We start from the raw sequence: 23193 nt of genomic DNA on the forward strand, positions 1-23193 counted from the left end.
GGGAAGCCCAACCTGAAAGTCACTGTGGGATGCCTGATCTACGTTATATTCATATTCAATTGGTCAAGCCATAGCACAGATAAAAATAAGAAACCTGTTAGGGCACAGTGCAGAGACCACATTCCTGTCTCATGAGGGATGCTCTCAAATGAAAAAAATAGCTGTTACACTGTTGTAGTCTAAGTTAAGAACATCAATAATAAAATACTATACCTTTGAGTATTTTGAACATGGAATCAAGTTATTTATTCAAAGTATCACATAACAATATAGGCAACAGGCACAGGCATTTTACTTTTTTTCATGTACGGATGAGTTTTGCATGTAGATAGCTTGTGTCTTGCCATGTCATGACTGCAGAATGACAGCAGATACTTATCCACTCAGCCTTAATTAATTTACTCCCAAATGAATACTGCATTTAGAAGGAAATGTAATTTTATCCTGGAAAACTACTTCACACAAACAGGACAAACTGTTACCTCATCTGATTTGTATCTATTTTCTAATCACACAGAGACTTAGAATAAAAGAATTCAAAATTATTCTAAAAATATGCAGCTGCTATTGCACATAAATATTCCATCTTCCTCTCTGGATAAAATCTTTCTGAGGGAAATAGCAGACTTGCTTAAGGCTTGTTTTTCTTACATCTCATGTGGACATGCCTAAAACACTCATATCACTTTCCCATCAAACTTTACATCACCTATGTGGAAATGTCTACAACTTCAACAATGTCCTGCTGCTTGTGTGCTGCTATTTTGGTTTTTTAATTATGTTACTTCACATGGCAGAATGAAGTTTGACATTAGTATTGAATCTCATAAATCATCACTTTAAGAAAACGCATTCCCTTGAGGAGAGGTAATACAGGTCATATGGGAGTTCCTGTTTTAGCTTCAAACCTTGTTAAACAACCTTAACTGTTTTCAGAAAGTCAGTGGTAGGATTGTGCCTTCTGAGGCACACAAGAAGCAAGTTATATATTAGCCCTTTTTGTAATTTTTTCTATTTGTGGTGGAAGTTTTAAAAATATAATATTAGGAATCAAAAATAAAAAATGAAATTAAATGTGAATTCAACATTAATTCAACAATGCTGGTTCTGGAATAAAAGCATGATAACACAGTGTCTCAGATGAACAGTCAATATAGTGCTAGAGATATAGAGATCCTAACATTTCCTTCTCCTTTTTAATTTTTCTTCATCCTTTCAAAACATTTTCCTAAGGAAATGGCTGGTGATATAATACAAAAACCAGTGCACCACACGTAAACATGAAAAAACAGTTTTCCAATAATACTCAGTGATTCAAAGATGGAAGAAGCTTACACAGGCTTTACAAATAACAGAGCTAATCATGTTGCAATAAATTCCACCAGAACTATTTTCTTAGAATGCTAATTGTTGCTTTTGTAAGGCTGAAATCGTGATCCCATAGTATCACTCTCTAAAGGGAACCAATCAATCTGGTCTGTTTATTTACTAATGAAAGTTAAGTTTTAAGTTTGGGCAGCAGAAATTTTGCACTTGCATGGCACAGCTTCCAGAGGAATGTGAGCTTATGCTTTGAATCCGACAGGGATGCACACAGACAGGGATTGATATCAAACACTATGGTAGCAGCAGACATACTGCAGTCATTTCCAAAGGCTCAGATATTTCTGCTTCTTCTTAAGAGAGCTGCAAAAACGAGATGGTGGAAGTGTGCCTTTCTTTATAAGGAGGAGGTGGCAGTGCACCATTCTTTGGGGAAATCTGTCCAACTCTTTCTGTTGTTCTTGCCAATTCTTTCAGTTTGTGCATTAAGGATGTGCTGGCGAGCTCCTCTCCCAGGGTGCCCCAGGTCAGCTGAGGAGTGGCAACAGCAGTGGATGCTCAGTTTCATCATTAGATGAATTAACACTCTGCACTCCCTTTTCCACGTCTATTGATAAAGGGAAGACTTGGCTACTGACAATCACTCTACTTTTGCCATAATGCACTATGAAAAGGATTTCTGCGTGCTAAGAATCTGCACAGCAAAATGCAGATCTCTGTGTTTCTCCAAAGGCTGTCTCTGGAAGGCACAGTGCATTAGTACCTGTGACCTCACCCAGACCAGCCAGGTTTAAGGCACAGAACCACTCAGAAGGGGGTGGGGGATAAAAGCAAATTGATGCCACTACTTTTTGGCTGAAAATGAGAAATCTAGGGTCCTATTGCTATAAGCAAGTGGCACGTGAATCCTTCTCTGCTCTGTTGTAGGAGACTCTCTCCAAAAGAACCAGCATGTATGTGCTGACCTAGGGGTAATGAAACCACTTCTTGAATGCAGGTTTAAGTAGCCTGTGAGGTCCTGAGCTGGCCTTATCTTACCTGGGTGCATATAATACACACTAAATTAATTTTCTCAGAGAGAGAGAAGAGGGAATCAATATTTACCCCAGGATCAAAATGCTTTTCGTTTCAAGAACTCAGCTGTCTAGAAAAACGAGGAACAATCATTTTGTTCCCATGACAAACAAAAGCTTCCTCGTCAGTAGACACTGGATATTGACAATAACCTGTGAGCATCATAGCATGCATAGTAATAAGATGGCATTTTGCTGCAGTCAATTTCTGTCTTGTAGACTTCTGGGTTTGGATCTAAGCGGAAATTTTTAAGAATTGAAATATAATATTTTCCATTAAATAGTAACATTAAAATAATTACAATCAACAAACACTTCCACATTCCCCACATAAGCTTTATTTAATGTATCCTAATTTAAATACTGAGGCTATAAATAATGACTAGTAAATCACCCAGTGATTCGAAATGCAAGGAATGCAAAGTTTAGGGTTTTTTTGAAACTATTATTTTACTGCAATTAAGTTGGTAGTGGACCAAGCTACCACCAAAAATGTCACACCAAATTAACTTCCTTTTTATTAACCATGGCAGGCAAAATAATTTTAAAAAGTGAAGGTGCCTTGGTAATGAGACTTAACTCAAGGAAACTAATTTACAATGACATGGGTTCCTCAATTCTGTATTACCTCACGTACTTAATAAAACATGCTTGAAGGGTCAAATTCTTATGTAATCTAAAAATTATTTTGATCACTCTCTATCTGAACTGTATGAATTTTATTTCTAATAGAAGATCCAGTTTTCATCCTGTCACATCAACGTGGCTTTTAGTGGCTTGGCTGTGTATCAAAAGCTGTCATGAGCCATGCTTGTGATCACCTGCTGCACTGCATGGACCTCAGCAGTGACTCTGTCACAGGCCTAATAAAACCAGCTCCTGTTAGACACCCACTGACCACAGCATGTATGAACAGTTCTGGACCTCCAGGTTACAAAATGGAATTTTGTTGGCATTTAATCAGTCAAAAACATTCAAGTGAACAGCAGCTCTCCATAGTTCTTGGCTTTTTTATATATTTTAAGCACCTGTGTTTAAAAAATAGTGTTTCCTCAAAGCTACCGATCACATCTATTTCTTTCCAACACTCTCAAATCAAACCAAGGCAAATCCTGAATGTTGCATTTCACCATCATGCAGGGTATTTCCATCTGTTGGACTCTGCAATTATTTCTGATTGCTATTTATCTCATTTTTCAGAAAAACACTACCTAAGAGTGGTCAGTGAAAATAAACAGCACCAATGATGCAAGAACTGGCTCTTCAGCAAGGACAAGAACAAGTGTGGGCTCACTGTACTCAGCAGGTACAAGGTACCACCCAGTCCTGAGGATGATAATCTGATTTTACAATACTGAACATCCCAAAATAGATATTAATACAGACTGAGAAGGCAGAGAAAACAAGATTAAAATAGAATCAGAAGTGCTATCTTAGTTTAGTTTAGGTTTTTTTATATATATATTTTATATGGGGTTTTATGGAGGCTTGGGAACTCACTGAGCTGAAAATTGGTGGGAATTAAGAGAACACTGTGGAGAGGCATAATCTGTGTTTGCTCTGTTCCTGCTCTTCCCTTTGCACTATTTTACGGTCATTAAGGGACTTGTTGTTTTTTTTTCTTTTTTCTTTTCACACCATTCTAGAAACACAGCAATAGCAGGCTTCACGCATGGAGAGGATGGCGTAAGCTCCTAGTACATTTCCCAGTCCCCAAACTCATTTAATATAAAATCCTCCAGCTGAGGACATAACAGATATTAAACTGATAAAAACATATGCTGCACTTGATCTTTGCCAAAAGGTCAAGAGGCAAACACGAATCAGCAGACTCGATGGCTTCTTGGTCTGACTCAGTGCGCACGCTGAGACTGAATCATCCCAAGATTTTAACACCACGGTAACAACAATTATGCAGCTTTATCACTCAGATTTATTTCAAAAAGCTGCAGACAGACTACAGACCCCAAATAACTCGCTCCAGGATCTCAATGAGCTCATGATTTTACACACACAGGAACTGTTTCAGGACAGGAACTCTGGAAAGTTAATGATGCCATGTCTAGCCTCCCAAAATATTTCAGTCTTGATCTGATTATTTCTTCTATGGTAAACTAAAAAGAGAAAACACCTAGCCCTTCCCTCTGGCCGCCAAGCTCCTGTGGCTTCGATGCCCCCAGCCCCAAATGTTTAAGGAATATTCTGTTTTCTGAATCATAAAGGGTTCTTTTTAGAAACACATCTCCCCTACAGAAACTATTTCACAAAATTCTAAAAAGTTGAGGGAATTTTATTAAATAGCTTATTAAAAACAGAATTACTGCAGTGCATTTTCTTCATCCTTGCTGGACTCATTAAGGCATCTTGCACACTAATTCAAAGACTAAATACCAGCCTTGCTAAAGCACAATTACTCGCTATCAAACTCCACCATAAATTAGCAGAGAAACTGTCCACACATGAAGAGCACTAAGTCAATACTGCTAAAGCATCAAAAAATCATTCCTGTGCATGGAAACAAAAAAATGTCTTCTGAAGTTAATGAGTAATAACAAAAGATATTTTAGTAACTTGGAAAAAGACAACTATTTCTTTAAAATTATTTTCAAGAACACTTTGTAAACAAACTTGGAAACCTTTTTATTACCAATAATATTTTTTAATGCCAATAATCACTAATTGTTTGAGAGAATACAACAGCAGGTCACAAGGTGAAAGGAAAGGTATTGTCACAGCAATACGAATCGAATATCCTGATGTTGGTGCTCCAAGCTGCACAAGACAATCAGCCAGTTAAAATGTAATTGTTTAACTTTCAATACAGAGTTCTACAGAGTGAATCTGTATCAGCAAATGCACTGGATTTTAACGAGTTAAAATACTTTAATAGCATAGCTTTGTTATTTTGTTTAATCACCTTTCCCTAAGGCTCTGAACAACATTTAAGCATGTGCTTAATTTGCTATTGAAGTCAAGAGAACGAACAGTGAACACTGAAGTTCAGCATGTGCTTAATGAGATTTACTGAGTCAGAATGCGTAAAACCCAATGTGAGCAGAATCAAAGCCCCAACGCATTAGCCAAGTCCACCCCAAGTTTCCGTAAAGATACAGGGCCTCCAAAAGGTGAATGAAAATTTTATATTATTATGACATGTCTACTGCACACCCGTATGTCTGAAATATTTATGTAGCAAAACACATACCAGACTTTGCAGGTCTTTGAAGCAGCAAAAGAAAAATCTTTGGATTTATCCTAAAATACTAACTGGAAGATTTTGTGGAATTTTGTTTGGTGTCAGTAGCTCCGCAATACTTTTTGACGTGAAACAACTACTGATTTGTCTCATGTTTCCTCCAAAAAGAAAATGCAGAATAATTTAGGTGTTTTGATTTGGGGCAGGAAGAAATGGAGAAGTGGAGCTAACATTTATATTTTAGTTATCTGCTCCTCTGTGAAAAAGAAGGAACTTAATTCAATATTACTATCCCACTTCCTCAGTGACTCAGACAAACTGTGTAATCCTCCCATACCTGCATATGAACATCTGCATTGTACCAGCTGATACTTTTAATCAGACTGAATTAAATCAAATCACCTGCATGCCTTTAAGCCCCCTTCTTCACTACCAAAGACTATCACTCCTTCCAAGAGCAGGCAAGTTCAGTTTAACAAACAGCAACTCAATGAGCTTTTAATGCAGCATATAAAACTGTACTTTTCTGTTTTCTGTGACATTTAAATGGCCTAAGCGAACATTGAATTTGATTGCAATTAATAAATATTTTCTTGACAGTAAATACTAAAAAAGGGGTTTGATTCCAGGAGAAAAATTCTTCAGACTCCATACTCATTATAAATGTTCAAATCTGACTTTTCCATATTTTAATTCTTTCTCTTTTAGCTTACCTGGAGGATCTGGTTCTGGCATCAAATGTCACTGAGACTATTTGGAGGTTTTTTTGCCCTGCCCATAAAAAAAACAGTGATTTGGATAAATATTTAGCCATTTCTCTGAATAACATACAGTCACCAATCCTTTCTCTAATGTGCTGTCAAAATCAGCAAATCTGTTGAAGAAAAAAAATTCTAACATTTAAAAGTTGAACGTAATTGTTACTTCAAAATGGCAGTCACCAGCACGGGAAGGAGTTAATCTTCCCCACTCTTTTTCTAAGAGCAAAAAAAGGCAAGGAACAGCTGTCACTCAGGTGATGAATACAAGCTGCCAGCCTTTTAAACAGCAGGTACAGCATTTGAGCTCTGAATTAATTAGCATTCAGAAAGTCTAAACACGGCTTGATAACTCCACAAGATGATTTTTGTCCCTTCCTGCAAATTAATACTGCTATTAAGATGAGCAAGGGCACAATGCAGATCGTAATTGTACCCATTAAACAAAGTTTCACAAGTAATGAATTGGAGGCTCTTGCCAAGAATGCATCAAGTCAAATAAAGCCTTGCTGCAAATAACAGACGCACAGGAATCCATCTTCACTTTTTCATGGCATTCACAAAAACACATACAATAGGGATTCCTGTGTAAATGCACAAAATATTTTCTGCATATAAGGACAGGCTTCTCAAAAGTTCATGTTTTTAAATGTTTAAATAGTGGCTTTACCTGAGAAGCATTCAGGCTACTTCCATATGAGAGCCCTTCTAACATACACATATACACTGAAAGGGAGTTAACAAGGCCTCAGAGATTATACTTATAATGTCTTAAAAAACAAGGCCTCCCTCCATCAATTACTGCTGCAGCACTGCATCAAAGTCTACACAATCCATGTGGAAAATCTTCCTCCTATATTTATCATTTCCTTTAAACGATGAGCATATTTTATAAAGCACAAAAATGATTGATATCAGAATTTAATGATGTTTAATAAGTGGCCATCTGTCAACAGTCAAAGATTAAAAAGGAAGCACATTATTATTTCCCAAAAGACTAGAAATATTGATGCTAATTAAAAGGCACATTATCATTATCTCAAAGCAATGTCTAAACACTAATCAGACTTCACGTCCAGGGCAGGAGAAAGAGGGAGAACTACAGATAAGAGTGCTCCCCAAATGGGTCACGAGAGTTGAGAGTCTCCAAACTGGTGTTATGACAGCATATGGTTTGGAACTTGGCAAGTAGCTCAACTTTTTAGAAGAAACCTTTGGTGCATTTTTGCAAAGATTTGTAGAAGAAAAGAACTGCGCTAAACGTGGCCCTTCAGTATTTATTATTTCAAATTTTCCAGCCACCTTATTTCACAACAAAATAAAATCTGTGGTGCCCAAACACATGATTAACTGCACCATATTAAACTGCAACATACTCAGTACTTTTAGCTGAGAAATGGCTCAATGTCACATGTACATAAAGGACTTACGTGGTCAAATAGACAAACACCTACACAAAAAGGAACAAAACCCATGCACATAGTGTCTGAAGCACTTTTGACTCTTTGGGCCTCTAGGAAGACCCTGTAGGGTTTAGGATGCTTCAGCTTCTCCTGCTGAGTGCTATGGAGGAGGAAGGTACATAAAGGCAGGTGGTTCAGTCTGCTGCTCATGTTTGCCTGGAGCTCTGCCTTAAACATTTATAGTCAGTTTATTACCTTTTAAAACAAAAGATTTATTGCCATTTTCATAATTCATCTTGATCAGAACCTCTTTTAAGCAAGAAAAGGTCTCCTAACCTCAAAATCCATACTTCATGGATGGCCTCATACTGAGGAGCCTATAACATACTTTTTGCCTCGGTATGTAAAAGCTGATGAGACTCTTGGCATTTATTGCTTGCAGAGAGGCGCAGTTATAGGCCACTGGCAAATGTGTTTCTGCCCTTGAGATATGAGAGATGTGTGAGCAAGATATGATTGACCCACCTCCCACACTGTGGAAACTCTATGTACAGTCCCAGGTTTAGCAACATTGACTCTGAGCCAGGCCCAGCAGCTCACCAACTTCATGAGGTTTGATGTTCTTAGAAGGAGAATACAGATGCAGAGTATTTCTGTGCTGAAGGTAAGGAAAGCATAAACAAACACAAAGTAAAAGACATACTGGGAACAGGTGGAATGAATATAGGGATGAGAGAACCACACTGAAAGCATAAAAATGGCAAACTGAAAGTATCCCAGGCTGGAGAAACGCACAGCTACCCTGGCAGTTGAGGCCCAGGGGCATGAGTACCATCCCTAATTGAGAGCAGGCATTTTCCCCACGGTATTTTTACTGGCTAACTTTTTCACCTATAATTGCCACTATCAAATTACCATCTCCACAGTGCAAAGCCACCTCTAGTCTTCCTCCTCAGGTCAAGGAACCCATTCATCACTGTCAAGTGAAGCATATTTCCATTTTTACTTGTCATTTTCAAACCATCACTTCACACAGGTGTGACCTCTGATCCTGACTTTCCTTCCAACACTCCCCTCACTATACTCTGATAGTCCTCCATTATCTCCTCCCTGAGAAATATTAAAAAATTTTAAAGGAGATGTTCCTGGTTTTGATTACCCTATTCCAATATAACTCCTTGATCTTCAGCATAAACACTTCAATCATTCTGGCATTTTCATTGACTCAAATTAAACGCAGAGCCAGTAATTATTTCACAATCCCCTTGCCCTTTCATACACAAGTCTTCTGCCTTATACAATGACAAAGTATTACCTCCCAGACTCTTAAATGGTTCAGATACTTCAGATACATTTTGGGTATGAATCTGGCATGAGGGGACTCTTAAGTAAACCTTGTGAGGCTTACCCAGAACTAATTGTGAGCAATTACAGTGCTTTTCTCATGTTGAGCTCCAATGCTCAAACATGATGTGAGCCATATAACCATACAATAGTTCCAATGATTAACAGGTTCCTCAGGGAGATCATGAGAATAAAGTTCAAGATCCCCTGCATTTTGCAGCTTCTAAATGTAAATTCAGCAAAGCTGAACAAAAAGGTAAATTCACAGTGCTGTTTACATGAATTAGAGACTGGACATTTAGACAGACACACAGAAATGAAAAAACATCATCAGTATCCAGTTTTACTTATGTTATTTACTTCCATATTCACTACATTTGTTTTAAACTGGCACCAAATTCTTTATTCTTGGTGCATCCCAGATTTGCCTTCTGACTCTGTGCAATTGTTGTACATTGTATAGCTGTCAGAGCAGAAGTGGAATGTATGAAAAGCTGGATAATTGTAAGTTGGGGCATATGGTACTACAGAGAATGTAGGGGTTAGTGGAAGAAGGGGGTTTTGTTTTGATTTTTTTCAAGAGTCTGGATATGACTAAAGCTTTTTCCGGTGAGCAAAGAAAATATCCCATGTTTATCCATTTCTCCACAATGTGAAAAGTTGCTTGCTTTCCCCCCACCCTCCCTTTGTTCTTTGGGAGTTGTTGGATGGGGAAAGAAGAAGGGCAGAAGTTATGGTTAACATTAATTCTTATTTACATGACAAATAATAGACCTTCCTTCCTTCTGGTTCTTTTCTTGTGTCCAGAGAAAATATATTCTCAAAGAGCATGCATGACATTGAGATTTTCACCAAAAAAAGCACTGAAATGAGCTAGCTGCTGTGTAAACATGTCAGGCTTCATACCTCACATGCATTGAAATGACCAGCACAGTTCGCTCTTCTCAAAGGTATTGCTTCAAGCTGATTGCTGACTCAAGACAAGAACACAACCCTGGTCACAGTGAGTTTCTAAGTATTTTCTCTGCAGCTGCAGGGTATAGAGGGTTTTCTGTTTGTTTTGCTTTTTTCCCCCCTCTTTCATATGAAACCTCAGATTCTGGAGTACAGTTTGGCAGCACCAGGCTGAAATCACTGCCAGTATCCTAGGATACAGAATCTCTAATAACACAAAGTCCTGACTATCTACTTGCCCAATAAATAATCAAAATTTTGTACCACGACTGTCCTTAAAATATATGACTTCTTGTTTTTCTCTCTTGCTTGCAGCTAATCCTTTCTGTCAACAGGGTTTCCTCTGTAACAAGCCTGCCTGTGACATGTTAGGTCCCAATACATCTCTCAACAAATCCCCCGTGCACGGCGCGGTTCACAGAGCACACGGGTTGCAAAAAGGACCACAGGGACAGAGCCTCTCTCCTCTAATGGGATCAGAAAGGCGGCGCTTTCCCGTGGAGGATGCTCATCAAAGGCGAGGCCAGCAGAGACAGCGCGCTGTCAGGGAAGTCCCGGCTCACATATTGCATTTCTGGTGCATAAGCAGAACAGAGCATTCGCGATATTTGTATTCCTGAAAGGCTTCTCTGCCAGGTTGAATTATTGGTCACACTGTCACGCTGGAAAGCTGATCCAGGTGATGTTTGCTTCACACTCAGCAATTTTGAACAGTGTTTTTCTAGCTTTAAGGGCTGGCATTGTACGACTCGTTCTTTAGGACTTGTTCTTCCTTTTTTCCTCCCCTCTTCTGCCTCTGCTTCAATTTAACACTTCTTCACTGTGCCCAACATATCAAAAGAGAATGTATGAGGTGGCAAAAACTAGATGTATCATTTTCACCAGCAGTGAATTATCAGAGGCTTCCCTTGGTTTTGCAGAAGGGATAATGGGAATAAACTCCATAAGAGCCATTTATTCTCTCCACTTACCCAGTGCCTGGCCCTCTACCCACAGCAGCCTAAGCTTAATGTGCAGCTGTGGAGGGGAGGAATGTGACAGACACCAGCTTGCTCTCCCTGCTTCCTGTGGGAGAGGACATTACCTCTCCTGCAAAACGCTATTACATGGCGTGGCTACTTTCTCAGGGAAAGAGCTCCATTTTCATCTCATTGACAAGGAAATGAAAATTGCCCTCAAATTCACCGTATAGACACTTAACACCTTGGGGGTTGTTTTTCCATCTTATCTGAGATTTTAAACCAGTTCCCACAGTTCACTGCGCTTCTCTGAAATCTGCTGCCAAGCCAGGAGTTTCAATTCACTCAATGGCCCAAGGTACTGCTAATGCTGGTCTTGACGAGTGTCAAAGTGCGAATAACTGAGAGATACCACAACAGCCATTAAATCAAAAATTGCAGAGACTCTAGTTTTGTCTTCTGAGATGTCTGAGAACCAGTGTGCCTCTATCTGCATATACACATTCTCAAGTAGAAAGACAGAAAACATTTAACTGAGGTTACTTTGAAAAGGATGTGGTCCGCTATTCAAAATTGATTCTGTTCTTGGACTGATTAGATGGAGCAGCAGAATGACAGAGTTCACCCAGTGACATGTCAGCTGACACACTACACAATTCTGTACTCTTTCAGATTTAGCACCTCATATCACCTCAACTAATACTAACAACTACTTACCCTTAGTAATTTTTCAAGCAATTCTATTATTTACTTTTTACAATACTATTTATTATGTCTGACACAGTTAGTTAATGTTACAACCAGTGAGACACCCAATGTATAATTTCTAGAATTTCACCTTGGGCACTCTGCTGAAGTGCTGGCATTGCCAAATCTCTATGGGACATCTGCACTTAAGTAAATACTGTTGCAGGCACTTTAGACAAATTTTCACACACCAGTCTATTAATGTTGTTTCCTACATACAAAACTCCCAAATGAACCAGAGACATTCATTAATAATGTGCATTAATGGGCTGAAATTTCTTCACATGGACTCCATAAATCTTCAAATACTTGCAAGATAAATAATTTGCTTTTGTGTAATAAGACAAAATTTTGTGTTTGATGAAACACTTGGACCTAATTATTTTAGGAGTATATCAGCACTCCTACCAAGCACAGACGGGAATAAGTAAGAATTTATTTTATGCTCCCTTTGCTATGTTCATAGGAATATAAATTTGCATTTATTGTATTATTGTAACTAAATTTGAGAACCATTCATCTGGGAAAAGAATGCTAGGAAGACCCACATTTCTGAATGGATGTTAATTATCTGCGTTAAAAACAATTAGGCCACAGCCACCCTACCTACCTTGTAATGAGGTGAGAGCCTATGAAGAAACACGGGGGGGGGGAAAAAAAAAGTAGTAAAAGAAAACATAAGGCCATTTGAACTGATTTTCCCACCTGCTTTCAGCATGGCTGGTCAATCAGCAGTCAGCCAAACAACTCAAAAAATAAACAGGAAAAAGTTAACACATATTATTTACTAATTGTTGAAAAAGAGCACAACAGTAGTGAAACCACACAGCTCTTCCTCTCATCCAAGCAGAGAAGCCAGCATATGCTATTATTTCAGGAGTATACTTTTCTCCCTGAAAAATTACCCTGACTTAGGTAATAATTGGGTTTGTGTGTTTATAGACAGTAACTGCTGCTGAATTCAGGCACAAGTTTAACTTTTTTCAGCTAAATGTGAAAATAAAAAGCCCTACATAAAACCACCTTATAAGTGAATCAGATCTGCTGGAGAAAACCAACAGCACAAACAGAAAAACTGAAAAATTCCTTGTGACAGTCCAAAACTTTGGCTTTTCAAGGCATGTGGTCATCTAAGCAAGTCCCACTGGGACCACATGGCATGTAAACAAATTAACATTTTGTTTAAACGTCAATCAACAAGACTTTCCATTCAAACCCAGGTCAGCTGCACTGGCAGCTGTTAAAGTGGTGACATTCCTTGCTTACACAGATGCCTGGGAGTTGGTGGAAACACCATTCTACTTTGAAAATATCCTCCTAGAAGTTTACAGTTTAAGCTTTTCAAAATCTGTATTAAAAAAATATTACAGTAAAATTTCTGGGGACAACCCCAATTGTTTCCCCCATCCTTTTCTCATTCAGAATACTGGAGGTTAAAACCCCAAATTTTTCACTCCAAGCATCAACCAGTGCAATTTTCATACATTCCTCTGTACTACTCATCATCATTCCTGTAAAGTACTTCAGACACAGTTTTACAGGTAGTGACATCATGGAAACTCTCCAAGAAAAAATGAAAAACACTGGCTTAAAATGCTGATCACCAGATCAGGGGAAGCTTGCAAAGAATTCTGTTGGACTACTCTTTTAAGTTGTTGGAATTTGCAGAAAGGTAGCACCTCATCACTGAGGCAGCAGAGAGCAATCCCAGGATGCCAGTCAGGTAACACCCTATGAATCCAACAGAACAGCAAGGGCCATGGGAATGAATCACCAAAAACCTTTGCTGAAGGTGGTACATGCAAATACAGGCTGAAACAAGCTATGAGAGCATACCTGGGAGGCAGATGGGGAAAAGTGGTGGGGTGAAATCAGAAAGAAAAGTGCGGCGGTTTCGGTTTGAATCAGGCAGAAACACTAATTTTGTGTAGTGGTTTTGGTTTCCCAATTTAAGATTTTCCAGCTAATGCACTAATTAATGGGGTGGGTTCAGTGCTGGCTAAATGCCAGTGCACCCACTAGGATATATTTACACATTTCTTGCTGTGAGGATTAGGAGGAAGGTAAAGCAGACTCAAAACTTTAAACGGCTATAAAGAAAAGTTTATAAATAGTAACTAAAAGAAAGAATAATAAGAATCAGAATAAAACCTTTAGAACACTTCTCCTCTCCTCCCCCCCCGCCAATAACCTTTTCTTTCCTCCTAACAATGTGCAGAAGAAATTCAGTCACTTCTAGAATAGTCTTTTTTCAGCTCACTTAGGGACAGGAATCCTGGCTGAGATGGGGCTGGGCCAACCTTGTCACCTGCTGAGGGCAGAAGGAAAAGTGGGCTTCCCAGGACTTTTTTGCCCTTAGCATAGATATTCCTAGAAGCATGTCCAGCTTTCTCAGTATTTTAACAGATTGTCAACTCTCAAAGCTAATTATGATTTGGTTTTTTGTCAGACATGGCAAAACCAGCACACTAAGAAAGCCACAAGGATAGGTAAATAATTTTCTTGGTCTTAACTTTAAATGTTTTTCATATTTTTTGGTAGTTTCAGTTTCTTTTAGTATGAATAAACAACACTGAACTTTGCCAAAAACAGTCTTGATTTGTTATGAACTGCAAAGAGCTCACACACAAAGACACTCCTATTCTTCCTCTCTGCCATGTAAATATACACGATCAAGTTGCAGGTGATAAGCAGTAAAGAATAACAAAATCTGGTCTACTTCACTGTGAGTGAACAACTTGTGCACATAATCCACTTCCTAGATATTCTTCAGCACAATGTACAAGAATTTAAAAATGTGTTACCCATGACAGTTCTCCTAATACCTTTAATTAAAACACTACCAGAAGTTATAATGAAAAAGCATTACTTCTTTTTTAATACACTAAACCCTCAAGCTCCAGTTATTTTACATTCTGGTAAAAAGGAAATGAATAATGAAGGCACATTTTGAGACTTAACATAATCATAAGATTCTCAGTTAAAGGGCAGGAAAGAGGCTTCATTTTTAAATTTCCTTTTAACAGATACAAGCTTTATGTTCCTTTATTATTACAAATACACTAATTTAAAATGTCACCCTTTTAAGCTCTGAACATTTGTTAACAAGCTGCATCTTTCCTCTGCCCCACTACACATGACAAACACAGGGTTTCACTGAATGAAAAGAAACTAGTTAATAGTTGCCCTTATTGTGATTTCTGGCTGCCTTGAAACACCCTTCTGGATTTTGCTCTGAATGCAAAATGCTTAATATCATGAAGTTTTCCCGGTGATCAGCATGCCAACATGTGACTACTTACAACAAAGCTATTTACTGTTTGCAAACTCGCCCACTCCCTTCTGACAAAAGCATTTTATCATTTCCTGGATAAAAGCTGGGATACGGGGGCACAGAAGACGAAGGTCAATTGACTCCAAGAATTCCTGCACGCCCATGTGAAAAGCCGGCAGGTTCACCCACTAAAAGTATTCAGCACTTGTTAATATTTTATGGGGTTCAGAGCATCTCCCCACTGATTCCCGTAGAACCTGTAGGAGCTGTGGTTGCCCCGGCCTCCTGCTCTTCACTCTGGGAATGCAAATGTCAGCTGGTGCTGTCAAGGTGATGATGCCACCAAGGTCCTCCATCCAGGAGAGGATGGTGGCCATGCAATGCAACAATAACAGTTCTAGCTCTTGTCTTCACCCAACTCCCACCTCATGATTTCAGCAAATTAACCAGACATTGAGCTCCTTCACCACACAAGCCTGATTCCTAGAGCCATATCCTCTTCTGCAATCAAAAAATCTTTTGAGCCCTGCGATCACATTATCAAAAACTAAATGATGACAATCACATACAAAGGCGAAGACAGGCAGAACTGTGAGTATTCATAACTCCCTGAGCTTCTTTCAATGCCTAGCCTCTGTATGTAATTTCTGGGATTTGGAAACTGCAAAAATTTTGAATTGGTTTGCCTGGATTATTACTTTTTATTTAAATTGGTTGTTTGGAGTCTTGCTTTGTTTCTGTCAACTAAAAAGCCAAATTGATATCCCACTATGAAGCAGCACATTGATGCCAAATTCCACATCAGCCATTACAAGATCCACTTATCAATAATGTCAATGTCGTACCTAAACAATTGAAGTAACAGACAGAGATAGCAGATTATCTTTTCTAATAACAGGGTGATAACATAGATATCTGCTACTCATTTCATTTCATGAAATATTTGCTAACAGCAGAGAAAAATCCTGTGTTAAGTTCCAGTTTCTTGATAAAAGGTGGACTTATTACAGATCTGTCCCATCCAGTTCCATTCTTCCTGCAGAGCACAGCTCACCTCTGCTGAGCTTGAGAAAAGAAGTTTCCAGAGCCTCACTGTAACTTTGAACAACTCAGGCGGATGTTATGTAAGAAAAAAACAGAAACACAGCCCCTTGAGAATTTTTAGACCCTTGCTCAAAGCATGAGGTCTTCCCAATAAAAACAGCAACAATAAGCTGCCCCCCAGGAACTGTGGGATAACATAGACTGTTCTTACAGGATTTAAAGAATGGAGGCCTTAAAAATCATACCTTGATAATACTGCAGTGCAACTCCAAAGACAGCTTCAGTGTAACTGTGCCACATGATGACCCAGGTCATACTTGGAGAAACAAAACCTGATTTAAGATTTAGCAGATCAGAATAAATTTGGGCTCTAACTACAGTTACGATGTACGACAGAATATAAATTCCTTGCCACTGCCAATATATTTTGCCCAATCGCTCTGCCAGGTCATATCGACCTAGAAAAAGGAGTCTGCATATGTGTGCATATCTGAATGCATTACACATGCACCTCTTGGAGAAGGAACAGCTATGCAGGATTGATGGCTACGGACAGTATTTCTAATGGCCTTTTTAATTGGCACTATGATGATTAATTGAGGCCTTTACAGAACTCTGGGAGTGCTCATTACCACACAGCATGGTGTCCCAGCACACTGTGTGGGTGACCGTTATTACTAAACAGTCATCAAAACATGAGACACTGATAAGATAAATTTGACACAAATCTACGAACCCCAGAAAGTGAAGCCAAGCCTACTACGGAGGCAGTTGGAAAATTCTGCTTTCTCCTTAATATATTATTTTAGCAGTGCCCATATGCTCCCAGAGAGCAGAAAAGGACTTGAGAAAGGTATTAAATACCTCATGCAGTATTTCTTGCCTTTGCAGAAGTTTACATTCGCTCATGGTTATACACAGGATATTGCAATTACCCCTTCAGACAAGAACCAACCCCATGGTTACTGCACACCTGCAATTGCTGGGAGAGAAGCAGGTGTGCTCAAGAATGGTCATGAAATATCTCAGCTACACTGGTCCTGCACAACACCCTGCTCCTGCCACTGATGCCTTTCCCCTGGGGAAATGCTGATGGGCTGCTCAAGCAGCCCAAGGTGGGGTTGGCTGAGTTGCTGACCTGCTGCTGGCTTCCTGACAGCCACAAAACTACTGCAGCGGGTGTGTTTTCTGCTTTCTCCCTTTGGGTTTATACAGCTCTCACCTGGCCATGGAAAGGGACCTGGGAGTCCTGGCTGACAGCAAGTTGAATATCAATCCGCAGCGTGCCCTGTGCCAACCATGTTCCAGGCACGGAATCACCAGCTGCTCAAGCAAAGTGATTGTCCCCCTCTGTTCTGCACTGGTGCAGCCTCAGCTTGAGTGCTGTGCTGCGCAGTTTTAAGCACTGCAATATGGAAAAGACATTAAACTATTAGGAAGCATCCAAAGGAGGGCCACAAGGATGGTGAAAGGCCTTGAAGGGAAGCTGTATGGAGAAGCTGCTGAGGGCACTTGGTCTGTACAGCTGGAGGAGACTTTATCACAGTCTACAACTTCCTCTTATGAGGGATATAGGAGGGTCAGACAATGATCTCTTCTCTGTGGTGACCAGTGACAGGACCCCAAGGAATGGCTTGATGTTGTCAGCACCAATCCTGAAAGAGTTCAGAAATGTTTGGACAATGCTCCAGGGCACATAGATTCTGTCTATGGGGCTGTCCTGTGCAGGGCTGAGAGTTGGACTCAGTGATCCTTGTGGGTCCCTTCCAACTGAAAATATTTTGTGATTCTCTGGTTCCTTCACCTCGGCCCTTCCCAGCACAGTGTACAGCCTCCATGCTCACGCAGCCCTCCCCAGCTCCTGCTGGATTACCGACAATAATTACCCACTCCCTTTGTAGTTAGAGGAGTGTTTGCTGCCTCAGGGCTTCCAGAGCCCACAAATGTCTCCCTCCAATACACAACACAGAACCATTTAGCCATTTATAAATAGTCGGTAAATAATCTTGGATAACACTAACACCATCTTACATTCTGTGAATGATTCGGGATTTTGTCACATGCTGACAAAGAACTCATTCTCATTAGAATTCTGCAAAATCTTCTTACACAAATCTCCTGTCAGCTTCAATCCATTAAAAATAATAAAGGTATGCTCAAAAGTGGGGACCAAAGCAAATTTTGTTTATACTTAACAGATCCCATTTACTGTGATGTTAATCAGACAGCAACAACTCATGTCTTCCTTTGCCTTGACAACAGGATCTAATAGGACATTTGGCTGCTTTTCCATCACACCAGGGGTCTGTAAAACACTGGTCACAACACAGCGCAGATTCGGCCCTGCCTGCAGGTCACAGGGAAGGACCAGTGGAATTCCCACAGCAAGAGGTATTCCCAAGGTATTTATTATCCATTGTGCTGAGCATCCCTGCTGTGCTCATACCTTTGAAACATCCTCATCAAATCCAGAACCTGAAATAGTGATCGTCCGCCAGCCAGTGCAGGAGAAAAGCTTAGATCATCTTTTGCCTGATTAACTGGCTTTTCATTGTCTTCCTTTCTTATTCCCACTTCAAAAGAAATAGAGGTTTGGTGCAGATGAAATGGCTCTCTTCCTAACTGGAAGAAGCCACATAAGAGATATGATGTCCAGCCAAATATAAGCTCTGTGACAAGATGGGAGTAGCTGTCAAAAGTATGCTGCTTAAAAAAAACCAAACAAAAACAACAACACAAAACAATTTTACTTTACTGATGAGTTCAGGACTGTTTCCCCAGCTGAACCCATACTGCTAAAGCCAGCCAGAGACCAGTTTGGGACCAGGCATTATTGCACACCCAAAACAGGTGTGTGGAAGACAGGTGCATATGGGCAAGTTTGAGGATTTGCTCTTAGTTGCAAGCTTTCTATTAAAAACTCACACCTTCTACCTTCCCAATTGTATCTCCCGCTGATTTGCACCAAAGGATATATTGCAATAATTTATTTTTACATTGCATTTTGTGAGCTAAGAACAGGCAGTATCATGGAAAAAAACCCAAGCCAACCAAACAGATGTCAGAAAGCTGGGCTTTATCAGCCATGACAGTAACGCTGGAGTAAACTGGCTTTGAAAGATTTCTGAGTTTTGTAGTTTTGAGTGAGCATTTTATGAACCAGTTTTAAATGTGTTTGGATCACTAAGAATTAGTTTAAGTTGCAGTTCCCTAGAAAAGAAACTAGTGCAAATCAATCTCATTTAAAATACACAGGAACAGCTTAAAATTGCATCATATGCCATTGCTAACATGTAATAGCTTCCAACTCCAAAGAAGATTTAAATGTTGCTGCAGAGCTGAAGATATCATTTGAAAACAGATGTTAAAGTGTCATGAAAAGCAACTCTCTTACTGAATAAATGAACTTCTTTATAGCACTTTAAAAAAATTAGACAGGTTAAATAATAGATGCCCTATTCAACAATTTTAGATGGTGTAAATAGCCATCTTTATGAATCACAAATCCTAACAAATTGCCATGTTTCTGGAAATGGGTATTAATCTCCTTGAAACCTTGCGCTCATGATGCACAGCAAGCTTGCCCAATAAAAACTAATAGAACAAAAAGAAAAATCAGAAAAGCTGACAGACATGTCACATTTGTAAGAACAACTGAACTGGTGAATCACAAATCCCAGCCTTTGTCCCAAGAGCACTGCTTCTACAGAAAAACAAACAAAAACAGACAAAAAACCCCCCAAAATATCTATGTTTTGACCTGCTTTTTCTAGATTCTTTTTAAACTTCAAAATTCATCTTTTTTGGTATTCTCAAGAAACAAGGGTAATAAGACTCTAACCGTGGTTAAACCAATCTTCAATTCAAGTTTGATTTAATAAGGAATTTGTGAATACTGCGACACAAATAAACTCAATATGTTCCCTTCCTTGGCCTCTTGTAGACAGAAAACGGTATTTTCAAAATCCATTGACATGACTCAAATTGTTTGCCTCTAGAATTTTTATAGTTTCACACATATCTGACACATCATTTTTGCTACCCTCTTGTTAACTCTTCTAAACATTAGCAGCATTTCAGTGTACGGAGGAGAATGCTAAATTAAAGAGTCGATTTCAGCTTTTAAGCCCCAGGGCAGAAAAGGTTGAGCACATCACAGAGAAAATGTATTTTACTTCCAGCTTGGATTGCCTGTGCTCTCATTACACTACCTCAGCGCCCCTTCAGCTGCTGTGTGAAGCAGAGGTCTATTAAGCTCTGAAGGGAGCTCATTCTTCTGTCCTATAAGCTAAAGAAAGACATTTCTGGAGTGATGAGAACTGCTTGAGCTGGATGGAGAAGATACTTGAAAATGCCTCGTGGGGTTCCAGCCATACAAGCCAAAGCATAATAGCATTGAATTGGGGGTGTGGCACAGCAGATATTTATAACTGCTGGTGGACAAAGCTTTTATTGCCTTTAGAATCACCGAGATGAAAGGGGAAAACAACTCTACAGTGAGGGGGGAAGGGTGAAGGCACACAATGGGGTTTTTATATATTACCCAGACAGGCTTCTGTTGCTGTGGGACTTTTGTCATTCATTGAGCTAAGAGGATAATTTTGTGGTGTGTCAGCAGATCAAGTGAAGGACAGAAGTGCAGCGAGCAGACCCGTTGGTTTATGCACACCTTGACAAATGGCTAATTGCAGCCGTGGGCTGTTTTCAGATTCTGAGCATTCATATGTCAGCTACAGAAATCACAAGTGAAATCTGGCAGAACAGGAGAAAGGAAAAGCACGGCAGGGCAACAGAGGGAGAGGGAGGGGTCATTACACACAGTGTAAAAACAAGAGGATTTGCAAGAAGAGCACCAATGTGTAACTGGTGCCACTCACAAGAGACGCTGAGGAGCATTTGGCATAGAAAGCAAAAATCAACAGGAAAATTAAAGTGAACTTATATATTTTCTTTTTCTATTCTTTCTAAAGCTACAGATTTTGCTCCAAGGGGAAAAAAAAAACCAAACAAACCCAACTAGAACAAACCCCATGTACCAAACCAACCAACTTGCTTCCCACTCCCATCTTGCTTTTCCTTTCCCAAAACAAGCCGCTCTAGAATGAATGTAAAAAATCATCAGTTCAGTTATATGACAGAACAAAGGAAGAAGCTTTGGACATGATTAAACAATAATAATAATAACAACCACCCTCATCATCATCCCATTCTTTAATGGCTGAAGATGCACTACATATTTTCTTTGGGGATTGATACATTACAAGAGGTGCAGTGAAAGAAAGCTGCCCAAAATATTTCAAATTTGTTTCAAAAGATCCACTCAATACAGGTTGCTTTTCAAAATCCTGGCTTTTCATGAAGCATTTTCCAGTCTAACTCCTCAGAAGAAATAAATTCAATTTAAGAGGGAAGAAAGGTACAATTTTCTCTAACTGGAAAAGGCAAATCAATACTTCATAAGTATGGTATGAGTTAAGATAATTAATTTTCCACAATATGCTCAAATCTCAGCAGTGAAAACAGTATAAAACTAAATTAATGACTAAATATTCCGCATACTTAGAGCACGAAAACACTCTTTCATTCCTGTTAAATAGATTAAATGGAAATGGTTTCTATGGCTGTCAAACTGCAGCAAGTCTGAGCACCTTGAATTCTGAACCTTATGGATAGTATCATAATTGTCTTTTCTTAACCGTTTGTTAGAAGCTTCATATTGTATCAAAAACCTTTTTGAAGGGAATAGCAACCTTTAAAGGTCTCATTCATTTGGGCTGTGCCTCATTTCCATTATTCCCAAAGCTCATGTAGATTTTATTCATCTCATTCTTTGCAAGGTCATATTTTTCTCTGTCATTTTACTTGTTACATCCCAAGCTTCAAGATCAGCAAACACAGCCTTAAATGCACTTCACCCTCACTCTAAGGGAAAAAAAAAAAAAAGGAAAAAGAAAAAAAAATCCTTTAGAAAAGGCGATTTTGACATTGGCTGCCTGCAGCTTGACTCCCTACAGCTTCGCAGTGAGATCAAGAATAATACTTCACTTTATAATGCTCACCTCGAGATTGCATCAGTAATGAAACACTCCAAGCAGGGATCAGTTAGAACAGCAAATGGCTTTAACATTTCCAGGGAGCAAAGGAATTGAAACATACCACACTTCACATTTGCAGAACAGAGGGGACTAAAAAACGCAGAAATAAAAACAACAACAACAACAAAATCCTTCATGGTGGAATGTCTTGAAAAAGAATGTGCATGGCTGGAGGAGCTGCTGTGCTGCATAAAGCACTAAGGTTTTGTTAACTACAGCTTAAAATCTACACTAAGTGTAAAATAAATTCTCTCATATCTTCTCTTGAGGATTTCACCCTATTTCCACATTTTCATAAAAGCAAAGACGGGACCAAAAAGCCTTCCTGAAGGAAAGCATTGCATTGCAATGATTTCCTGAAGATTATTTGTAAATTTATTCCCAAATTTCTAACACAGGCAGACATAGAGAGTTCAAAAATATAGGGAGCAAATGCACAAGCAGAAACAATAAAATCAAGTCCAGTCATAAAATCTGCCCCCCTCTGAGTGGGATTTCACAGGATCTCAACTGGAGGAAAGCAGGCAATAAAAGCGGATCTGTGGGTGTTCGCACTGTACACAAGAATGTATGCAGGCATATCTCACTGTTTGATATACAAGTTATTTCACTGGGACTTTCACATCTTCTGACATGTCACCCTCACAGACTGATCTGATCTAATTTTGATCACTTCTGATAAGGTATTTTCAATATAGCAATGCAGGGACAGAATCCAGTACCAGCCTTGCACCATTGCAGAGCAGGGAGAAATCGTTACCTGCATGTTTTCTGTAGCCAGGTTCTCCCTAATGGGCGCAGGATTTCTACCCTTGTTTGAATCAAAGCAGAAACATCAATTTGATTCTCAGTTTTTTAAATTTTCTAAGTGAAATTTTATCCTGAAGGGTGGGTGACAAGTTGAAGATAACTCCTCCTATCTTGAGATCTCCTGCATGTGCCTCCAGTATTTAGTCTGAGGCCAGAGCAGGAGATTATATATAGCTGGCTAGAAAGAACAAAGCCTGTCTCTGTCACTTCAGC

The 23193-nt window shown here is 39.3% G+C and overlaps 1 protein-coding gene and 1 non-coding gene across 8 annotated transcripts in view; both read right to left on the minus strand.

Annotated features, from left to right (window-relative positions):
• The window catches only part of MACROD2 (mono-ADP ribosylhydrolase 2), an 841176-nt gene that overhangs the window by 452899 nt on the left and 365084 nt on the right, over nucleotides 1-23193 (minus strand). The window lies entirely within an intron of this gene.
• Nucleotides 4024-4213, minus strand: LOC135298286 (U2 spliceosomal RNA). The gene has a single exon (XR_010360284.1). It is a non-coding gene; the product is annotated as a U2 spliceosomal RNA (small nuclear RNA).

Source organism: Passer domesticus, chromosome 3 (assembly GCF_036417665.1).
Source record: "Passer domesticus isolate bPasDom1 chromosome 3, bPasDom1.hap1, whole genome shotgun sequence".
NCBI lineage: Eukaryota > Metazoa > Chordata > Aves > Passeriformes > Passeridae > Passer > Passer domesticus.